This window comes from Sus scrofa, chromosome 5 (genome assembly GCF_000003025.6).
Source record: "Sus scrofa isolate TJ Tabasco breed Duroc chromosome 5, Sscrofa11.1, whole genome shotgun sequence".
NCBI classification, from domain to species: domain Eukaryota; kingdom Metazoa; phylum Chordata; class Mammalia; order Artiodactyla; family Suidae; genus Sus; species Sus scrofa.
Window position 1 is genome coordinate 59,269,634 of NC_010447.5, and position 17,759 is coordinate 59,287,392.

Sequence of the window (17,759 nt, forward strand, 5' to 3'; positions counted from 1 at the left end):
GAGGTTGAGGGTTCGATCCCTGGCCTCGCTCAGTGGGTTAAGAATCCAGCGTTGCCATGAGCTGTGGTGTAGGTTGCAGACGTGGCTCGGATCCCACGTTGCTGTGTCTCTAGCATAGGCTGGTGGCTACAGCTCCAATTAGACCCCTAGTCTGGGAATCTCCATATGCTGCAGGTGCAGCCCTAGAAAAAGACAAAAAGACAAAAAGAAAAAAGAAAACAGCTCTAGGAATTCCTGCTGTGGTGCAACATGATGGACCATGTTTCTGCAGTGTCAGGGACACAGGTTCAATCCCGGGGCCCAGTGCAGTGGGTTAAGGATCCGGCGTTGTGACAGCTGTAGCATAGGTTGCAACTCTGGCTCAGATTCCATCCCTGGCCCAGGATCCCATGTGCCATGGAGCAGTCAAAAAAGAAAAGAAAAAAGAAAAACAGTTCTAGTTTTCCTCTCTGACCACCTGGCCTGTGGGCTCCACCCTCACCTAGGGCAGCCAGTGGGGGGATCTGCCCTCCTGCAATTCAACCCTAAGTGAGTAGAAGTCACAGCCTTCCAAAAGGGGCTAGTCAGCCTCACAGCCCTTTGCTCTGTACTTCTGGAGTTATGTAGAATTTGGAGAGAAAATGTTCAATGCTTTGACCTCTTAGCACACACACACGCAATGGAGCCATATAAAACTAAGTTGTGTAAACACAGTTGTCCCTCCATATCCATTGGGGGGGAGTGGTTCCAAGACCCCAAGGATACCAAAATCCATGATTGCTCAAATCCCTTATATAAAATGACATAGATTATGCACATAAGCCACACATGTCTTTCCATACACTCTGTGTGGGCATGAGGAAGTTTCCAGGCGAAGGACTGAACATGCGCTACAGCAGTGACAATGCCAGATCCTCAACCACTAGGCCACCAGGGAACTCCTGTTCCATATACGATAAATTACCATTGGATGACTTATAACACCTACTGCAATGTAAATGCTGAGTAAATAATTGCAAATACAAGTAAATGCTATGTAAGTAGTTGCCAGTGCACAGCAAATTCAAGGTTTGCTTTTTGGAATTCTCTGGACTTTTTAAAATTTTTCTGAATATTTTCGATCTGTGGTTATTTGAACCCATGGATGCAGAGGCCTAGGACCCAGAGGACCTACGTTATTTTTCAAAGCTAAATGCAGGTCCAGGATTTGAACTGTCACGGAGCTCTCTTTATAAAGTTATCAAGTCTGGGCAGGAAATTGGATCTGTTCCAGTCGAAGTTCCAGTTTACTCTGCCTCTGGATGTGATTAAAATATGAAGCCTGATTCTTCTCCTGGCCGTTAGCTGGTCAGTTTTGAGACTGCAGATGGTAAAAGTTCCAGGATCTAAAAGCACGTGGGGCTGGAGAAAGCCACTCCTTCGGGCATCCCCACAATCTTTTCAAACAATTGGGGGTGATCTGCCTTTCTGCTCTCTGCTCGCATTTCCCCCATTTGGAAGGTGGATTAGACACATTTTCCACGTGGGTAAAAAACTGGGCAAAGTTTCCCTTGACCTCAGTAAAGGCCTGGGAAGGAATGTCCCCTCTTGTCTAGTGCCACTGTGTTACACGCATGCACTGGAATAACCCCCCCCACCGCTGCCGCCTCCTTCTGAAGCAATAGCATCCATTTCTGGCACCATGCCATTTGGGGCAGATTTTTCAAGTCTGAAGTGGCACAAACAGTTGAAAGGGATGTGTGGATCAAGGGCTTTTCAGGACAGGATACAGGGAGCAAACATCTAAGGTAGGTCTGACCCCCACTGGCCCCTAGGAACCTAACAATAGTTTGAACTTGTTTTTGCTCTGTTAGCCCCAGAGACTCTCCAAACATGTTGCCAGAGCTATTATTTGTGCAGGGGATGTCAACGTTAATTTTAGCGAATACTTCTGGAAAGGCAAATAGGTGGAAACAAAAGCTATATAGCATCTTCCAAAGTCAAATGAATGTTTGTTCTTGCTATTCCAGTTTGAAATTTGAGGATTTACCAGAAATGTCATATTTCACCCTCTTTTCTTCTTTCTGCTTTGCTCCTGTCTTAATTTCTCCCACCAGCTCTTTCCTTCCTCCTTTTACTGTTTATGTTCTCAGATTCCTCTCCCAGAGATCTCATTTCAGTATAATTTCATAAAATGAAAAGTCTCTAAACACCCCCTGCATCTTCCTCTTTCTTGTTTCTGAGTGAGCTTGACCTGAAACTGCTTTTTTTTTTTTTTTTTTTTTTTTTTTTGTCTTTTTGCCATTTCTAGGGCCACTCTCGAGGCATGTGGAACTTCCCAAGCTAGGTGTCTAATCGGAGCTGTAGCCACCGGCCGACACCACAGCCACAGCAACATGGGATCCGAGCCACGTCTGCAACCTACACCACAGCTCACGGCAAGGCCAGATCCTTAACCCACTGAGCAAGGCCAGGGATTGAACCCGAAACCTCATGGTTCCTAGCCAGATTCGTTAACCCCTGAGCCACGACGGGAACTCTGACCTGAAACTGCTTTTGAAAGATAAAACTGGATGAAATTCCAAAAGCTTCCTAGAATACGGGATCTTGGCTGAGTATCTCCCAGCTGAGTCAAAGTCTCCCTAGCATAACGGTGCCATGTATGTAGTTAGAGAAGAGACAGGGCTGTGTCGCCAATGACATCTGAACTTGGCTGACATCGTAACCTTGGACAGTTACCAGAGGGCTCCCAATCACTGTGATCAATTCTTCAGGCAGTTGCATATGGACAGGTGGCCAGAGTGGCTAAAAGGACAGACCTCCTAATCTCTGTCCACCTTGTTACAGATTCATGACCAGAGAAAAATAACAAGCAAACCAATAAGCAGTTGCAACCAAAATGAAAAATGAAAATTTCCTGCCTTCCTCCAATGAGTGCCAACTGCCGTCCATTCTGGAAGGTAGATATTCAAAGTATGGCACCTTCTCCCTTTGGCCTCTCGTGTTACTGAACACGTTATTCCTACTGCATGACAGACCATTTCAGGTAAAGGACTGAATATTTATTTATAAGGAATTAAAGAGTGACTCTTCCTCCCTTTGCCTAGACAGCAGCAGGTCCAGTATAGGTGCTGGCTACAGAGCAGGCGTTCAATTAAAATCAACTAAGTGATCAGCCAAGTAAAGCAAGTAAAACGAACGCATGTCAATGGGGGTGTGTGTGTGTATAACAGAATCGCTTTGTGGTACAGCAGAAATTACCACAACCGTGTGCCCCAACTATACTTCAGTAAAACTTAAAAAAGGAAAAGAGGGAGTTTCCCTTGTGGCTCAGCAGGTTAAGAACCCAGCTAGTATCCCTGAAGATGTGGGTTCCATCCCTGGCCTCGTTCAGTGGGTTAATGATCTGGTGTTGCCCTGCGTGAGCTGTGGTGTAAGCCAAAGACGCTGTTTGGATCCTGTGTTGCTGTGGCTCTGGTGTAGGCCGGCGGCTACAGCTCTGATTTGACTTCTAGCCTGGGAACTTCCATATGCCACAGGTGCAGCCCTAAAAAGACAAAAAAAAAAAAAAAAAAAAAAAAGGTTAAAAAAACTCATCCAGACCTCACCTCTGAGATAATGACTGTAAACATACCTTCATATCCATGTATTTGCATCATACATATGTAAAATATTACCCAGGGTAACGTACATCTGCTATTGTCACGCAATAGAAGGCCAAGAGAAGTGTCCCTCTAGCTAAGCCCCACAGCTTTTCCCAAGTTCATAAATGTTGATCATGATTTGTCATGGCTACAATTTTTTCCATCACGTGCCTCTATCATGAAGTATTTAAACAATTCTTTATTAATGCTTTGATGTTTTTGTCACCATAAACAACACCATGGCGAAAACTCTGTACATAACATATCTTTACGTGTAATGACATATTTGCCATCTTATTAAATATTCTGTCTCCCATTCCTTGGACTGACACATGGCACTGATTTCAACATGCAAAAGTGTTGCAACCTTAGAAAATTCCCTTAAGCCCTATGGATCCTATTCCTCGTGCCTTCGAGGGTGCCTTCCACGGCTAGCATGTTTTGGTCACTTTCCCGATTTGAGAAGGTCATGCAAAGCATGTTTGAACGGATGCCAAGCAGCTCCCGCTGGACTTCTGTCTTCTCTTTTTATCACATAAACAATGATTGACAGTTCCTAAGTTGTCCTGATCTTTGATCTAAAAAAAGGGAGCCAAGGGAGTTCCCATCGTGGCTCAGTGGTTAACGAATCCGACTAGGAACCATGAGGTTACCGGTTCAATCCCTGGCATCGCTCAGTGGGTTAAGGATCTGGCCTTGCCGTGAGCTGTGGCATAGGTTGCAGATGCACCTCGGATCCCACATTGCTGTGGCTCTGGCATAGGCTGGCGGCTACAGCTCCGATTCAACCCCTAGCCTGGGAACCTCCACATGCAGCCCTAGAAATGGCAAAAAATAAAAAAATTAAAAAAGGGAGCCAAATGAGACTGCCCAATCCTAGAGATACAGGGCTGGGTGGTGGCCGGGAATTTGAGATTGAGAAGAGTCTTTCTCCATGGACTGCCCCATGAGTGTTCTCAGCAGGAGCACATCCACTCCCCCAAATTCCAGGTTCCTGGCCTCACAGCACCCATTTGATGCCTTCATCGCCTGGCTCAGGATATGATCCCAGTCATTCCCACAGGCTAGAGCCTGGCACTGGCACTCAGGGGGGCCCCCGGGGGTGTGCCAGCCATCGATTACAGATCAGCTCACAGCTCCTTGTCTCCTGGTGCCCTGGGGTGCCTTCAGCAAACTGGGGGCGGGGGGCGGGGGGCAGGGGAACAGGCTATGCTGCAGGAGCCCCTGCCAAGGACTTTCCAGCCTCAGCTCAGAGGTAATGAAATGCAAGATCCCTGTTCACTGGTGACCAGGTGACAGCTGCACAGATTCTGGCTGACTGATGGGCAGGGCAGGGGGTGAAGGGCTAGGCATTGGCTGTTGGGCTGTCCTCGGCCTGCCCAGGGAGAGCCCTTAGTGCCACTCTGAGGATTCGGGTCGGGAACAGTGTGGACCGAGGAAGGGAGGCCTGCTAAAAATAGTAACAACAACAGTAAAAACTTACATTTACATAGCAGCTTCTGGACATAATTTCCTTGCCTTGAACATCTTTCTTTTTCACATTATTGGAAGGGTAAACCTGAGGCTCAGAGAGGCCTAATGACATGATTAAGGCCATAAAACTATTAAGGTACAGCATTTAGGTTTCTTAGGTGTCTGTATTTTCTTTTTAACTCTTTGTTTGCTATTAATTGTTTTGTCTTGTTTTGTTTTTTCCTTTTTAGGGCCAAATCTGCAGCATTTTGAGTTTCCCAGGCCAGGGGTCGAATGGGAGCTACAACTGCCGGTCTACACCACAGCCACAGCAACACCAGATCCATGCCGTGTCTGTGACCTACACCACAGCTCATGGCAACGCCGAACCCTTAGCCCACTGAGCGAGGCCAGGGATCACACCCGCGTCATCGTGGATACCAGTGGAGTTCTTAATCCAGTGAGCCACAACGGGAACTCCCATTTTGCTATTACTTTTTTCTTTCCTCTATGCTGCTTCTCTTTTTTTGTGGCTCACGAAAGCTCTAAAGGGTCTGCTGTAGCTTGAGGATGATCCAAAAAGGAGGAGGCCTCCCAGAAATGTGAGGTGGCTTTGAGTTGGGTGCCGTCCAAGTCAGAGCTCCCTAGACATGCAGAGAGCAGCTACAACACCAAGAGACCCCCATACCATGCTCTAAGTGGGGATCTCCCTCAGCACAAACACCCCCTGCAGGTTTCTGTTGATGAGCCCAGGCTTACCTTGCATGGCCCTGAGACCTGGTGACAACCAGCCACCCCGGGGAACATCTGCTTAAACAGCCTGCTCTACTAATTCACATCAATGGACCAGCTCGAGCTTGCTCTCCACTCTCTGGAGTATCTGGAGACTGTCCCCAAGAAAGGACTCTTTGTTGGGATAAAGAATTCGATAATATGGACCTGATGACAGAGTCTTTATGACAGGCTCAAAGACACAGTCAAGGAGTTCCCTGGTGGCTCAGCAGGTTAAGGATCCAGCATTGTCACCGCCATGGCTCCAGTTGCTGCTGGAGCGAGAGTTCGATCCCTGGCCTGGGAATTTCCCCATGCCGCAGGCATGGCCAAAAATTAATAATAATAATAATAATAAGGAAAATTAAAGATAAATAAATAAATAAAATGAAAATCATAAAAAAGACACAGTCAATTTATTGCCTACAGAGAGCATAAATTGTTTTCAGAGTATGTCAAGAAGCTGCCTTCTGTGGGATTTAAAACGAAGTTATAATCAGAGAAAAGGCAGTGACCGTGATATTTAGAACTTGGGTGGGAGTTCCCTTTGTGGTTCAGTGGGTTAAGGACACGACTAGTATCCAAGAGGATGCGGGTTCCATCCTCTGCCTCATTCAGTGGGTTAAAGATCTGGTGTTGCTGTGAGCTACAGCGTAGGTCACAGACACAGCTCAGATCCTGTGTTGCTGTGGCTGTGGCACAGGCTGGCAGCTGCCACTCCGATTCGATCCCTAGCCTGGGAACTTCCATATGCCCTGGATGCAGCCCCAAAAGCAAACAACAACAAAAAAAAAAGAACTTGGATGAAGCACTTAAGGTTCTTTGGGGGACAGTGGTGCTCCGATTACCGGGGTAAGGGGCTGCCACACCATGAACAATCCACAGCAGGAGAATGGAGAGTCTCAGATGATGGACAGCACAGCCTCACTTGAGGAAGGGCTGGAGGGAAGGCTGTCCTGGCTGCGAGGCAGCCATCCGGGTTTGTGCGCATCCTTGGAGCAAAACAGATAAATCAACGCAAGCTAAATCTTCTGGGCTTCAGGGAAGTAAGACCATGTGAGCAGAAGAATCCTTCATTCATGGATGCATCCCATGTCCCTGGAGCAGCCCCTGGAACGTAGTAGGTGCCGAAAAATTATTTGCCAAATGAATGAAGCAAAGCCATGCCTGTTTTTGAAAAAAATGTGGGACGCTCTCAGGAAGGAGATGGAATGATTAACAGCTCAGAGAACTTCCCCCTAAATAATCCACCATACAATAATAATAATAATAATGATAATAAACCAGAAAGAAACCAGATTGTTCACCACCACGACAATGAGTAAATGAAAAAAACAAGCCCAGGTTCATTTGACACATATTGCAACACCTCAGATGAGCAGCTAGGGGGAAGTGAGCTGGAAAGGACGCGGGCAATGGTGGTATCGCCAGCATCTGTGACACTTTCTGCCATGTACCTGCTTCTGCTGACCATCTTAACAGAGGGCAAAGGGAAAGCATGATGCAAGACAGGGGTGTGTCATGTGAGTGAGCTCTCTGGACTTTTAACTGTCACAAAGCTAAAAACAACAGAGCGGGGATCAGATTGCAGAGGAGCTGGCCTGAAGATAAAGCTCAGCCCGACAAGGTCCAAATCAGTTCGGAAATCTTCTCTCTCACGTGTGCCAGTCTCCCGTTTCCCTTTTCAGCAGAACCATGCCGACACCTCTCTTCTAGGACCAGGAGGGCTTTCTCTGTGTCCCCAGATCCCTTGCACTTGACCTCCAGCAGACCGCTTCAGCCAGGTCCTGCGTCTTACTCCTCGCTCCATCTCAGCTCCCAACATGATGCTTTGCATCTAGGAGATACTCTATAATTGTCCCCAAATTAAATGAACTAATGGCTCCATCATCCGCCCAGTCAACCTGGACTCCTCCTTCCAGACTCCAGGTCCAAAGTCACCAGGTCCTATCTAATCCATTCAAAAGTACCTTTGAGTTCCCTAGTGGCACAGCAAGTTAAGGATGGGTTAAGGATCTGAGGTTGTCACTGCTAGGTGCAATCCCTGGCCCAGAAACTTCCACACGCCTCCGGTCGGGCCAAAAAAATATCTCAAGCCTGCTCCCTCTTCTTCACATCCACAGCCAGCACCTTTGCTCAGGCCTCTTCTTTTGTCCAGACTTTTACAGTGGCCTCCTGCTACTGGTTTCCTGGCCTCCACACGCTCTCTATGTCAAGCCACCATCCAAACCAGAGGTGGCAAACTAACAGACGACACACAGAATTTATTTGGCCCTGGAAATGTTCTAAAAATAATCTGAATTCATTTCCTACATTTTTAAACCAGGAAATGTCTAATAAAGTGCTGGTTTTCCAAAGTTTCTTTAAAAATCACGGGGACTGGCTGCAAAGGGGCTTAGATGAGCTGGAAAGAGCCGGAGGTGTGTAGCCTGCATCCTTCAGCGGGGACATCCCCCTCCTTCCCACTGGGCCCGGTTCCTTGGTTTTAGGGGGCCGGTCCCCTGTAGGCACAGACGTTTAGGGCTCCTGCTCTGTCCTGCCATCAGCGTTATCAGTGTGAAACACCGATCATATCAAATCAGATCACGTGACTGCCATCTCACTTCGGGGCAAGATAAAATCACAAAGTGCGAGGTCCATCACATCCTGGCCCCATCCACCTTTCAAGCCTAGGCCCTTCTTGCACCTCTACCCTGCCCCTCAAGGATGCTGGGCCTGTTCTCATCTCTGGGGCTTTGCTCAAGCTCTGTTCTTCAGCTCGCATACAGGGCCCTGTGCAGCAGTGGTCGAGAGAACGTGCTAGAATCAGGCTGCTCAGGTGCAAACCCTCTCTAAGCCTTTACTTCCTCATCTGTAAAATGAGGATAATACCAGTTGACACCTCATGGGCTTATTGGGAGGAGCAAATCATACCTGTTAAGCCCTTAACACAGGGACTGGCACATAGCAAGGGCTTAGCAAGTGATACCCATGATGTTATCATTGCTGCCCAGCCCTCTCTCCCTGTTTCACCTTCCTCTCAATACAAATGTCAGCTTCTCCCCATCCCTCCATCCCACCCTAAGCAGAATGAGTAACCCCTGCGCACGAGACAGAGGGTTCTGCATGGGCCTCCGTGATGGCACATGCCACATGGTCTCACCTTCCGCTGTCCTGTGTCCCTCGCCTCTGTGTACCACTCACTCCCTAAGGCACAAAACAGGCATCTTTGAACACCTGGTGCCCGGACCCTGTAGGTATTCTGGGTTTCTTGAATGAGTTGGGTTGGATATGAACAAAGAAATAGCCAAAAGTCAAACAATTTTTTTCTCCAGAGTTCTATACACCAAAAGCACATCATATGATGCCCCCTTCCCACCTAAATGCAGTCAATCGAAGAAAAGGCAATAACAAGGAAAAGGACAGATTCAGAGCATTAACAGCAAGCTGTGTCACTCACATAGGACCCTTGTTTCTCGGAGCCTCGTTTTGCTTATCCGTGAGATGCCTTTCCTACCTCACTGCAGCAGATGAGGATGTAACAGGAATAACATAGGTGAAAACATTTTGCAGACAGCAAATCCTTCTGTACGATGCCTGACACAACCTATAGCCTTATTCAGTTACATGAATTGGAGGGTAAAAAATGAATTTCTTAAAGGACCTGGATTATTAACCAACAGTTATAAAGTGTGGGTATGGGTGGGGAAGGGAAGCCCCGAGAACAAATACCAAAAATGCATAATGGGACTTGGCCGAGAATGCCAGGTTTGGTTTGAAGGCCAGCTTTGTAAGTTTGAGACAACTGAGCAAGTTTTTAGTCTTTCTGAGCCTCAGCTTTTATTTTTATTTTGCCTTTTAGGGCCACACATGCAGCATATGGAGTCTAGGGGTCTAATAGGAGCAACAGCTGTCAGCCTACACCACAGCTCAATGGCAACGCCTGAGCAAGGCCAGGGATTGAACCCACAACCTCATGGTTCCTAGTCAGATTCATTTCCACTACACCACGTCAGGAACCCCAATCCTCAGCTTCTTTACAACTAAAATATAGAAAATCAGAATCACCCCAGAAGGTTGAGGGGAAGATGAAATGATAAGACCTACGTGGAAACTTTGAACAGCACCTGCTCCTAAGGCTCTGAATAATGTCTGTAGACTCTCTTGGTGATGCTCAATGGCCGTTTGATGTAAGAACGAGAGAAATACCAATTTGAATTTAAGGATGATGTTAATAACGCTGGAATGAAGGCGTAGCATAGCTTTTCTGATTTGGGATGGAGGGCAATAGAGTGTTTAAGGTCCTCCACCCAAATCAAAGCCCTGGGAACCCCTGGTCCTGATCATCCACATGGATCTCTACACTCGCTCCCTGGCTTGTCTCCCCATGAAAAGTGCACTGTTCTGATTCTTCTTGGCTCTTCTCTGAGTGACTTTCCCAAACCACCATGTCTCTCCTCTACTGAAAGCAATTCAATGCCACCCCATGTTATTAGAATACATGCCACTACTCAGCCAGCACACAAGGCCTTTCATGGTCTGATCCCACACCTCTCACCACCCAACCCCTCACCCCTCGAGCCTCACATCTAGCATCTAGATGGTGCATGGGAGGGACAATGGGCAAAGCCACATGGTTCTGGCTCACTTCCAAGCCTTCAATGAGCTGCCTGGTTGAAATGCCCTTTCCTTCTGGCCTGGTCTTCGAGACTCAGCTTGGGCATCAGCTTTCCCAGGAAGACACCCTCTGCCCCAGTGAGGATTTGGTACCCACCTGGGAGTTCCCCCAGCCTCTAAGCACATCCATCTTAACACTCATCACAAGGAAACACAGGAATCTTAGCAAGAAAGGTTTGTTTTTTCATGTTTTTTTTTTTCTGGGTTTTTTTTTTTTTTTTTGCTATGCCCATGACCAGTGGAAGTTCCCAGGCCAGGGATCAAACCTGTGCCACCGCAGAGACCCGAGCCACTGTAGTGGCAATGCTGGATCCTTAACCCACTGTACCACAGAGGAACTCCCACAAAAATGGTCTTTTGTGTTTAAATCCTACTAATTATTAACTAGACCTAAACATAGTTGGTTGTCTATTTGGGGCATTATTTAGTTGAAGTGTGGTTAGTTCACAATGTCTCAAGTATACAGCCAAGTAACTCAGTTAAATTCACTTCATATTCTTTTCTATTATAGGTTATTACAAGATATTGAATTTAGTCTTCTGTGCTCTACAGTAGGTCCTTGCTGTTTACTTATTTTATATATAAACAGTACACATGTTAATCCCAAACGCCTCATTTATCTCTCCCCCCACCCAGTGCTCTATTATCTTTATTGAACAAAATCTATTTAGAAGTGAATGGAAGATTAAAAATGTACTACAAACAAGTTAATCTCCCAGAGTTCCCGTCGTGGCTTAGTGGTTGACGAATCCGACTAGGAACCATGAGGGTGCGGGTTCGATCCCTGGCCTTGCTCAGTGGGTTAAGGATCCAGCATTGCCGTGAGCTGTGGTGTAGGTCACAGACGCAGCTCGGATCCCGCATTGCTGGAGCTGTGGTGTAGGCTGGCAGCTGTAGTTCCGATTGGACCCCTAGCCTGGGAACCTCCATATGCCGTGGGAGCAGCCCTAGAAAAGACAAAAAAAAAAAAAAAAAAGTTAATCTCCCTGCTGTCTCAAAAAAAAAAAAAAGAAAGAAAAGAAAAATCACTCATTTCCTGTCCCTTAGAACTCACTTTTTTTTTTTTTTTTTTTTTTTTTTGGCTTTTTGCCATTTCTAGGGCCACTCCCACAGCATATGGAGGTTCCCAGGCTAGGGGTCGAATCAGAGCTGTAGCCGCCGGCCTACACCAGGGCCACAGCAACACGGGATCTGAGCCACTTCTGAGACCTACACCACAGCTCACGGCAACGCTGGATCCTTAACCCACTGAGCAAGGCCAGGGATCAAACCCGCACCCTCATGGTTCCTAGTCAGATTCGTTAACCACTGCGCCACGACGGGAACTCCAGAACTCACTTTTATAGACATAAAAAAGTCAAAACCTTAAGCGATACTGGATGGTGGATGGTGAGCACTGTGTTCAAGCACACAGTTGCTGAAGTTCCCTTTGTGGCTCAGTGGTTAACAAAGTATCCATGAGGACGTGGGTTCAGTCCCTGGCTTCACTCAGTGGGTTAAGGATCCGGCATTGGGGTGAGTTGTGGTGTCGGTAGAAGACTCGGTTGCAGTGGCTGTGTCATGGGCCGGCAGCTACCGTTCTGATTCGACCCCTGGCCTGGGAACCTCCATATGCTGCGGGTGTGGGCTTCAAAAGACAAAAGCAGACAGTTGTTTGTGTTTGAGTTTGCATTTTGGCCCCACCACCTACTAACTGTGAGGCCTCTGCATATTGTGCAACCTCTCTAAAGCTCAGTTTCCTTCTCTGCAAAACAAATATAAGAGTACATGCCTCGTAAAGTTTTTTACAAGAATAAAATGAGGCGGTGCTGCTGAAGCACAGTGCCGGGCTTGTAGTAAATGTTCAATAATGTTAAACAGAAATGAAGGGTTAAGAAGCCCTAGCAACTGCCCTGTTGATCAGTGAACCGGCGAGTTGTTGAAAGCCTGTCCAGATAGACCTATGGGAAGCAAAAAGAGGCCCGAGGCACCACCATGGTACAGAATCTAGATTGTGCATGGGAGGGACAGTGTACAAAGCCACAGAGATGCTTGTCCCTTATGCTGAAAGGGAGACCAGGGCTCAGTGGTGAGCATGCCCTTTGGCAAAGCTGCTTAGACGCTGAGGAAGCCCAATCTGGGAGGTCTTCCCCTCATCCAGAGAGTTAGCTCTGTCACACTCCATGGACTTTTTTTGGTAGTGGGGGGAACACACTCACAGCCTGCGGAAGTTCCTGAGCCAGGAATGGAACCCCGCTACAGCAAGAACCAGAGCCGTAGCAAGGACAACGCTGGATCCTGAACCCACTGAGCCACTAGGGAGCTCCTCCGCAGACTTAATTTGTTCTGAAGCATTCGGCTCTCTGGGCCCCGTGCTTTATTTCCCAACCTTCCCAGTGCCTTCTGCCCTTCTTGACTCACCCACTACTGATTCCCTCAGGCCATCTCTAGGCCAGTTTTAATGCCTGGACCGTCTCCATGTGTCCCGGCTGTGTTTATCAAGTTTCTGTCATGTGGCTTCTGAATGCTCACGTGGGTGAACTGTCGAGATCAGTTAAGAGAGAAGAAGAGAGAGGGTAGGGGGAGGGTGGAAGTCCCAAGACCTGCTCTCCCCAGGCTCATCCTGGGAAAAGACTGCCAGGAAATCAGCTGCTCGGAGACACAGATGAAGCACTAGCACCTTCCATGGGGAGGCTTCTAGGAGCTCAGGGGCCCTGAGCTGGGGCCTGGCTTAGCCCTGCTCCTTGGTCAGCCCCGTCCCCTTTCTGCTGCCTTTTCTCAACTCCCCCTTCCCAGCAGTGGCTCCCAGGCCCTGAAAGTACTCTCTGTCCTGAGGGCCAAGGTCAGGGTGGGCGGTCTAAGCATACCCCCAGCATCTAGCGACCACAGTGCATCACTTAACCTCACCTTGTCCCCCATGTAGTCACTCACCCTAGCGGAGAGCCCTCCAGGGAAGTACGAGCTTGGCTCCTATGAGCATCCTCCAGGCTTTACGACCACATTGCACAACGACCATAGGGTTGCTTCATTTCACAGACTCACTGCGATTTCATGATAATGATAAAATGACAGTGATAATGATAAGAATAGCTATAACTTCCTGAGGGCTTTATATATTTTATATATGTCTTACAGCAGCCCTGTTTCCAAAAAAAAAAAGTGAGTAGTCCCAATTTACTTATGTATTAATTTATTATTTATCTATTTATTTTGTCTTTTTAGGGCCCCACCCACAGCACATGAAAGTTCCCGATTTAGAGCCGAGGAAACAGAGGCTCAGAGAAGGAAGCAGTGCATCCAGATGAGGACGTAGCCAAGCAAGGCTTGAACCCACGTGCCTCTGGCTGAGAGCAAAGCCTTTGCTCTTCTGCCCAGTTCCCCTCGCCAGCCAGCACTGCTAGAGCAAGGGACGCCCATACACCCCGTGCCACCTCCCAGTCCCAGGGCTGGACACCCCCAGCCATCCCCGGTAAATCTCTAGATCCTGAAATACCTACCCAAAGGGTATAATTAGGCCACATAATCGTTTTTCTTTAAAGTGGGTAACATAGTAACAGATAAGAGAAATCATTTATGGCAGTGCACAGAATTTCAGTATAATCATTTTAATTTTGTCCTCTCATTCCTCTCTCTAACTAGAGAAAGATTTTTGACTTTCAAAGGTTTAGATTTAGCCTCACCCCTTTCATAAATTTTCTCTGACTACTGATTTGCCCCTCTATTAAAGAACTGAAACTTCCCCCCCCCAAAAAAAATAGTGGTTCTGTGGATTAAGGATCCAGCATTGTCACTGCTGTGGCATGGGGTCCATCCCTGGCCCTGGAACTTCCCCATACCTTGGGAGCTGCCAAAAAAAAAAAAAAAAAAAAAAAAAAAAAAGAAAGAAAGAAAGAAAGAAAGAAAAAAAAAGAGCTTAAACAGCCAAAACAATGCAATTTGAATTTTTTTTTTTTTTTTTTTGGTCTTTTTGCCATTTCTTGGGACGCTGCCACGGCATATGGAGGGTCCCAGGTCAGGGGTCCAATCGGAGCTGTAGCTGCCGGCCTACGCTAAAGCCACAGCAACACGGGATCCAAGCTGAGTCTGCAACCTATACCACAGCTCGTGGCAATGCCGGATCCTTAACCCACTGAGCAAGGCCAGGGATCGAATCCACAACCTCATGGTTCCTAGTTGGATTCATTAACCACTAAGCCAGACAGGAACTCCAAGCAATTTGAATTCTTATGTTTTTGTTTATTTGTTTGTTTTTTGTTGGTTTGTTTGTTTGTTTCTTTTTAGGGCTACATCTGCAGCATATAGAGGTTGCCTGGCCAGGGATCAAATTGGAGCTGCAGCTGCCGGCCTACACCACAGCCACGGCAGCATCGGATCCAAGCCACGTCTGTGACCTACACTGCAGCTTTTGGCAATGCCCACTGAGCAAGGCCAGGGATCAAACTCGCTTCTTCACAGACACTTTGAGCCACAGTGAGCCATCCTTAACCCACTGAGCCGCAATGGGAACGCCAGTCTTATGTATGCAAATGTCATTTTTTTCAGTACAAACTTTTCTATTTATCTTTTCTGGTCCCCCTTTGCTGTTCCATTTTTCTCCAAAGCACTTACATTATCAGCATGACATATATCCTACTTATTTCTCCTAGTTATTTCCTGCCTTCTCATTAAATCAGAAGCCCCCGAAGGCAGGCATTTATTTATGATTTTTTTTTCACAGCCACAGTCTCCAGAGCCTGCCAAGGTGAATACTTGGTGTGTTTTGTTTCCAGTTTACTTCAGCTGAGTGAGTTCTTCCTCTTTGCATGACTATAAAGTCCCCAAAGACAGCAAACAGATCTTGTAAACCTTCTGAATGGCCACAACAGTATGGGAGGTGTCAGGACATAGAAGTTATTTTAAAATCCACTTGCCTGATTAATCGATTGAGGAGAAAATTAAGTAAAAGAGAGAATCATGAAGACAAGGAGCTTTTCATCTTTGTGAATTTACTTCTTCTGGGAGGAGTTTAATGACCTGGCAGGGAGTACAGGCGGAGTGCTTTATGGTAAAAATTGATTTCTCTTTCTCTCTCTCTCTCTCTCTCTTTTTTTCTTTTTCTTTTTTTTTTTTTTTTTAGGGCTGTACCTGTGGCATGTGGAAGTTTCCAGGCTAGGGGTCAAATCAGAGATGTAGCTGCCTGCTGACACCACAGCCACATCCACAGCAACACCGGATCCTTAACCCACTGAGTGAGGCCAAGGATCACACCCTCATCCTCATGGATATTCAGGTTCATGTCCTGCTAAGCCACAGTGGGAACTCCCTGATTTCTCCATTATTTCTCACAATTAACTGCTAGTGATCTTTTGTTCCTTCTCAAGGAAAATTAATTTTCTTGTCACCCAGCCTTGGAAGACCATTGGGTCCCTTCTGTACTTGTCACTTGGACAGCTCACTGATTTTGAGTAGAATTGTACACATTCTTGGGCTTGTCAGTCTGGGTGAGGATGCACTTTCTCCAGACCATAGCAAGAAGGAGTGGCTCAGAAGCCAGAAGGTTCTGCCCTGGCCTTGTCTTCGAGAGCCAGGGGGTGTGGGCCACCTGCACGAACACTGGCTGTGCCCGGGACAGGGCGTAGTTTGGTGGATTTCTGCGGTGATCTCGCCCGCTTTGCATCTGTGTGCACACAAGCGTGGCAAGCTGGCTTTGCCTGCTTTGGGGAGCACCAAGGTGGTGAAATCCTGTGGGAGGGACCACCAGCCTTGACCCTACAAGAATTCCCAATGTGGCGAGTCAGAGGACTGGCCCCATCTGCCACCACCCAAATCAAGCCACCAGTTGCAGTGGGCAGACAATGAAATCATCTTTACTTCTGGTTTTGGTGGTTACTATTTTTAACTGGGTTGAATAGCCAGGAAGAACCTGAGGGGAAGGTAGCCAGAAGTGCAAAGACCAAGCCCAGGCATAGTTTCCTGTTTGCCAGAAAAGAGCTGTCTTGCAGGAGGCAGGGGGGTAGGATATGGGGGGAAGAGGACTGTTACTCCCTCACAGTTTTAAGGTTTTGCAACACTTGAAGGGAAAGAAGAAATCTTTAGCTCTGCCCAGGCTCAGCCCCCATGGCAATTATTTCTTCTATTGGGGGGCGGGCTGGGGGGTGGGGGTTGATGAGCAGGAGGAGGCAAAAGAAGGAGGGAGAGCAGAATGGGAAAAAAGCAAGCTTTAGTAGAACAGTATGTACTTAAAAGTTCTCCCTGTCCGATTGTCTGACCAAACACTGGCCTCTCCATGAGTGTGGGAGGCTGCTGCGACTTCATACATATTTATAGTATTTGGCAGATTTGAGGAACCCAAGTCTAACGATGTATTTCAAAGGAAGCTAAATGAAATGCATTCCTAGTCCCTGGGAAAGTTCTTAAATTTTTTTTTTTCCGTTTCTTTTTTTTTTTTTTTTTTTTGGATATAATAGGGTGTGGAGAGATGACGCTGGCTGAAGTGTCAGAGAATCACAGTGTGTGAGGCTGACGTGAGTCTGGATGGGAGCCGGGTGACCCGGTCCAGAGTGGGGCTCCCTGGAAGAGGTCCAGTCCCTCAGCCTACCCGGGCTGTCCCCTGATCTTGGAGTCCCCAGGGGCGGGGTGAAGGTCCAGGACTCGAGTCCTCTGCCTACCATGTTTCCCAAGAGTTTTGCATGACCTGATTCTCTCCATCCTGATTAACCCCAATGCAAAGTAGCTCCCTGTCCACCAAAGCTCTCCAAGGATCAGAATTTTTCAGTTTTCTGGAATCAGAATGCCAAAGTCATGAGTCCAAACCTAATAATCTGTTTCCTCTGCTCTCCTAATTATTTTGCTGAAGTTTCTGTGTCTGAACCTTAAAAATTTTTGTATCACTTTCTAAATAAAATAAGAGGTCTGATTGAACTTCACTAGCCCACTTGAATTCTGTCTGTGCCACTTAACTGACCTTGATTTCCTTGCAAAATAAGGCTGTTGAACTATGGGTTCTTTCAACTCAAAAATTTTAAAAATTCATGAGTTCCCATTGTGGCTCAGCAGGTTAAGAACCCAACTAAGTATCCAGGAGGATTTGGGTTCGATCCCTGGCCTGGCTCAGTGGGTCAAGGATCCAGTGTTGCTGCAAGCTGCGGCATGGGTCTCAGGGCTTGGATCTGGCATTGCTGTAGCTGTGGCGTAGGCCGGCTGCTCTGGCTGCAATTCAGCTCCTAGCCTGGGAACCTCCATGTGCCATGGGTGCAGCCCTAAAAAGATCAGAAAAAAATAAAAAAGATTAAATATTACTCCTCCAATCCCATAGCATTT

The 17,759-nt window shown here is 47.1% G+C and overlaps 1 long non-coding RNA gene across 1 annotated transcript; it reads left to right on the top strand.

Annotated features, from left to right (window-relative positions):
* Positions 181–17,343, top strand: LOC110260735. The gene is made up of 3 exons (XR_002344099.1): positions 181–1,766; positions 15,178–15,243; positions 16,907–17,343. It is a non-coding gene; the product is annotated as an uncharacterized LOC110260735 (long non-coding RNA).